The 6,000-nt window shown below is 32.1% G+C and overlaps 1 pseudogene; it reads left to right on the forward strand.

The window, feature by feature from the left end:
• The first annotated feature begins 772 nt into the window (after positions 1-772).
• LOC121205014 (pre-mRNA splicing factor SR-like 1) lies at positions 773-4,255 on the forward strand (annotated as a pseudogene).
• The last annotated feature ends 1,745 nt before the right edge of the window (positions 4,256-6,000 follow it).

Below are 6,000 nucleotides of genomic sequence, written 5' to 3' on the forward strand. Positions count from 1 at the left end.
TTAATTAGTTTATTTATATTAATTAAAATAAATTGATTTTTAATTGAGTATTTAAATTCTTCAAAAAATAATAATAACACATAGAAAAAAATTTGAAAGTAAAAATATAGAAAAATATTTGTTAAAAATGAAAAATTAAAATACTATTATTTAAAATAATTTTAAAGTTTTTTGTGTATATGACTTATTGTTTTTTAATTTATATATTAAATAATTTCTTATATAATCGTAAAAGAGATAGTATTAATTTTAAAATATTAAATTAATTACATTATAGTTTAGGGTTTAATGTTTATGGCATATGGTTTAGGGTGTAAGGTTTAGGAGTTACTATTTTAAGGTTTATGGACTATGAGTTTAGGGATTATGGTTTATGGTTTATGGTTTAAGGGTTGGGGTTTAAGGTTTAGGTGTTAGGAGTTAAGGGGTATGAGTTTATGTTTTATGATTTAGGGTTTAGGAAATAGAGGTTAAAGATTAGGGTCATTCCCTTATGATTTCTTGGTTTTCCCATTTATGTTAAATCTATCTACTTCTTCTATTTATTCGTTTATTTCGATTCTGGCCGAGGATATTTTGTTAAATGAAATTGTTTTAAGGGATTCGCTTTATATTTTGTACTTATTAGGGTTTTGAAATTTAATTGACGATTAATATGCTTCTACGTACGGTGTTTTAAAGAAAATGCCTTATTTCCAATTAATTTGATTAGGGTTGGTTTTCGTATCTCAAATAATTTCAAGGTTTTTGAGTTTAGATATTAGAAATCAGGATGGGTTTTCTGGTTCTTTTGAGTCTGTTTCTTTTCTCTCAAAAATCAGATAATCTTATTTTGAGTAGAGTAAGGTTATGATTTATGACACTTTGTATGGTGTATTCTTGTGTTGACAGTGCGGGGTATTATCATAGAGATACAGACATGTGGTAAACAGATTGATTCGCTGTTAGAGAAGGTGCTTGGTATGAATATATTATCCTCTGATTATTTAAAGAGCTTTACCAATTAAAGACTTACCATGAAGTCATTGATGAAATTTACAATCAAGTTGATCATGGTGAACTGTGGATGACTGGGAATTGTCGTGGTCCTTCTACTGCATTCTGCTTTCTTTACAAGTTTTTCACCATGAAACTTACTGTCAAGCAAAGCATGGGCTACTGAAGCACCCTGATTCTCCTTACATTAGAGCAGTAAGTGGAAATTTTCTCGTTTATCTTCTCTTATTTGTTTTCCCAACCATGTAGAAATTGTTTGTTGGAAGAGAGGATGGATAGTCGTTTTACCATTGTTTTTGCATTTATTCATGTTTACTGATCTTTGATGTGTAATGCGACTGAGCTTTCCCACTTTTGTACATTTGTTATCAACTTATAGTTCATTAGTATTGTTGTGAACCTGAAGTTGTCATTACAACCTGATTATGGTTTAAACATGACTTCATTACTCTATCATTGTTGTTTGTATTTTTGGACATTTTAAAAGTTATAAGTGTTTGCTTAGTCGAGTGGACTACCTGACCAAGTTTGCCTTATTTTTCTTTTATTTGTAAAAATAAATATGTAAGCATTATAATATTATTGTTTTACATAGCAGATTTGTTCGATAAATGTTTGATTTTTTTTTGTTTAAAGCGGAACCTTTCGCTAAGAAGGATTGGTACGATATCAAGGCTCTTTCGTCACCCATACTCAAGGTACCAAGGTTTGTTTTCTTTTAGAAAATTATTTATTTATTGCCCTCTTGAATTTTGGTTTAGGGTCTAATTTGACTATGATAATAGTAAAATTAGGTCTGTTATAAAATTTGCCCTCAATCTGTCTTTGGAACCTTGATTCAATTGTTGCCATACGACTTGGTTCAATGCTTCTGAATGTTAGTCTTTGTTTCTAAATTTGCCCCCAATCTGTCTTTGGAACCTTGATTCATTTATTGCGATACGACTTGGTTCAATGCTTCTGAATGTTAGTATTTGTTTCTTAATTTGTCCCCAGTCTATCTTTTGGACTTTACACTTAACTGTCCTATCTCTATTCTACCTTGGCTAGTATATTCAGCAAAACTGTGTATTTTGGTCTTGTTTATGTGCTAGTATATTTTTTTCAGTTCATCAGATTAAAAATGCATGAATTTTTAAGTTTGGATATTGTTTGTCCTTGGCTCTAAATTGTATCTACTCCTTAGTTGTCTTTATATTTGCATTGGAATGTTGAGAATTACTATAAATTCTATTCAAGAGTGCTAATTATGATCCTACTTCAAACTGAGCTCTTCTCTATATTTCTTTTTATCAATTGGGAAACAAGTATCTCCTTTTATGTTAGGGTAAAAAAGGGAATATTTTATAACTATAAGTAGTGTGGAACTTTTAACATATTGAACTTTTTCAAAGAGGAAGGTAAATTTTGGAGTTTCGATGTACCTTCTTTTGAAGTATTGTTTTACTGTTTATGGTGTTTGAAGCAGTGGCAAACGACCAACAGAAAATTGGATAGAAAATTGAAATAATTATCAAGTTCGGTGGTTAAGAAAGTGTCACTTTTTGTAGGGTTATTGCTGCATCAACATAATATTTTGCATGCAGTCTCAGGAATGCTTATCTATTTATTGTTTCTATATACAACCCTTGTACTGGCCTTGCTTTATTGGTTGCTAAGGAGGAAAAAGTTGGAATTCTAGTGCTGTACTTGCACAAAATAAGTTTTCAACTGTACTTGCACAAAATAAGTTTTCAATCATATTTTCTATCCAATATCCATTCTTCGGTCACAAAATAATTAAAATATATATGATTTAAATCATAGACTTCTTTTGATGTTTTTGTCTTATCAAATCTAAGATCTAAAAGCAAGAGAGAAGGAACTTAAAGCAAAAGAGGCTGAACTGAATAAGCGTGAACAAGTAATTTGTTGTTGGCTGTTTACACTCGAGTGAGGCTAGCCCTTGAATAATAAGTCTGGTGCTTCCAATTTATTTTTGCAATATTCGATATCAATTGTGATAAGTTGTTCCTTTTGCATAGCAGTTACAAATTATACAGATTTTTGAAGTAATTTAAATATTGCTATCTTGGCACAAAAAAATCAAAACCATAGTTTTTGAATCTGAATTTCCTATTCATATTTCAGTTTAGTTTTTCTTTCTGAATGCTTGTAAAATAAGCCTTTTTATTATGAAAATACTAAAATTATGCAATGACTTGATTCTTATATGTTCGAATGCAATATGTAAATGTCTTGTATGTAAGGTGGTTTTGCTATTCATTTTGCTCTTAGAATAATTTGTCCTTGTAGTAACTGAATGTTAACTTTATATTTTGCAGGAGTTGAGAAGGAAAGAGGATGCAATAGCACGAGGTAGGTTCTTTTTTATTTTTTATCTTGATGAGTCTTGATTTTATCCATTACCAGTTTGATTTTGACATGAGTTCTTGACATGAGTCCCTTAAACATCTTTTGCTTTTTTCTTCCAAAAGTTTAACGTCTTTCCATTAGAGTTTCATAGTCAAGTTTATCTCCTCTTCCTTTTGATCGACATTTTCAATACTTTGGGTTCAAGATCCCCTATATGCTAAAGGTATAGAGTTCGAACTTTGGCATGAGTTTGTTTTTCAACAACTATGGCATTTTGCACTCATCTTCAACGATTTGACATTTCAAAGTGACTAAAGATAATGCCAAATTTGTTTGAATGAAAAATAATGACTTTATCAATGCTATTGGACATAGAAATTAAGATTATGATAACTAAAAACCTGTGATATTTGTGAGCTTAATTAAAAAAAGTGAAACATGTTATGAGTCACATGAAATCGAGAAAGGAGATAGACATTAAACACGTGAGGTTCGTCATGACATCTCTTTTAACCTTCATTTGACCCTTTTTGTCTTTTTCATATGTGGCTACTTATTTTCTTTTTGAGGCCTTTACAAGTCCATCAACATGAAACTGAACTTATGCCTGTCACTTATTTACAGCGACATTAGCATTTACTATTAGCCTAGCATCAGTTTTTTTATTATGGGTTTACTTTTTATTGATTTCACTTTCATTACAGTAAATGGTATAGCTAATTTCCTTGTTTGGCTCAATCAGGTGACCGAGATTCCATTTAACAATTTTCTTTATTGCTGGAACAAGTCTTAACCAAGATCAAGATCAAAGTACTTCACTAAGTTATATATGCAGGCATTGCAATACTTTGGCTTCATCTAAGCTTGAACCAGCCCTCTGTTGTATATTGTTTCTTCTTCTTTTCTAATCATTTTCCTTTGATTAATGAGAGGTGATGATGATTTGGCATTCTTTTCTCACCAGGATGAATTTTGTTTTAGAAATTGTAATACTTTGTGTGTCTGTGTGTGTGTGTTTTTTTATGTATTAAATTACATATTGAATCAATGTTTATGTATTAAATTTAAATTCATTAATTTTTATATTTAGTTTTAAAGTTTAAATTTTAATGGAAAATTTAATTTAATTAATATTTTTTATTTATCCTTAAAATTATATAGTTTAAAGTTCAAATTTAAAAAATTAAACATAATATAATATTTAACATAGAAATAAATATTATTTAATTAAAATAAAATAAATTTTTTAAAGGTCATGATTTTTAGCGGCGTTTGTAAGAAAAGCGCCGCTAAAGGTCATGTTCTTTAGCGGTGTTTGTGGGAAAAGCGCCGCTAAAGGTCATGACCTCTAGCGGCATTTTTGGGAAAAGCGCCGCTAAAGGTCATGTTATTTAGCGGCGTTTTTGGGAAAGCGCCACTAAAAGTCATGTTCTTTAGCGGCATTTTTGGGAAAAGCGCCGTTAAAGATCATGACCTTTAGCGGCATTTTTTTTCATAAACGCCACAAAATGTTAACGGCGTTGTCTTTAGTGGCTTTTTTGTGGCGTTTGTAAAAGCGCCACGAATAGTTTTAGCAGCGCTTATAGGCCCAAAAAAATGCCGCTAAAAACCTGTTTTGCTGTAGTGCGCGTGGAATTAATTCTAAATGTATACCTACAGGGGTTTTCACACGGCCTGGCATACGCCCGTATCCTTTACACGACCATGACACACCCGTGTCCAAAAACATGGACATTTTGTTTCTGACGTCAACATCCCCAAAATCTCACATGGTCAAGGCACACGCCTGTGTACTAGGCCATTGATACGAACTCGCCTCGGAATGATTTGAGTCGTAATAGTTGCTCAATCGTAAATTGGGTAAGTTTTGGCTCGTTTGAAAAGAAGGTTGAAAATGGGTTGAAAATAGGCTTAAACAAGGGGTTTAAAATGGTTAAAGGAAAGATAGGGTAAATTTGGCTAACAAGAAATTAAAAGAAGGTTGACAGATGGATGGACCTTGACCCGTTACTTAGAAAAGTAAGAACCAAAGGTATAATTGAAGGGATGAACGCCACACCAGGTTGGTGATAAGTTCGGGAAAATAAAGGAGAGATCAACGCCACGAGATGAAATCCCGATAAGTCAAATCAGTCCAAAAGTGAATAAAGAGAATTGAATTCTCACTAGAACAATGAAGTTCATAAAAATGACAAAGTATCAAAATGTGTAACCTTTACAAATGAAATTTAACAATATTTATAGCCTAAAACATGGTCAGCTGAATGGTCTCAAAACTAGCTGAATAGTCACTTAATTCAGCCTTTAAATGAGCTGAAATTTCCAGAAAAATTCAGGAAAGTCCAAGAAATTTCTCCAGCCTTGAGAACGTCTTTGGACAGCTTCTAAGGTGTCTACATGCAGCTGGAATTAATTGGAATGGATAGGAGCTGATTGGCCACATAGGAAACCAAATGGGCAGCTTGTGATTCAGCTAGAAGGGCTGAAACTTCCTTGAAGGTTCTTAGCAGCTTTGGGAACGCCAATGGGTAGCACTTTGCTGATTCCAATCAACTAAAATTAAACAAAGATAATTAAGAGGCTGAATGGAGCTAGTTGGCCATGCTAAATTCGGCCAAAGAGGTGAATGGCCTTTAATGAGCTGCTTTG

This window comes from Gossypium hirsutum, chromosome A08 (genome assembly GCF_007990345.1).
Source record: "Gossypium hirsutum isolate 1008001.06 chromosome A08, Gossypium_hirsutum_v2.1, whole genome shotgun sequence".
Classification (NCBI taxonomy): domain Eukaryota; kingdom Viridiplantae; phylum Streptophyta; class Magnoliopsida; order Malvales; family Malvaceae; genus Gossypium; species Gossypium hirsutum.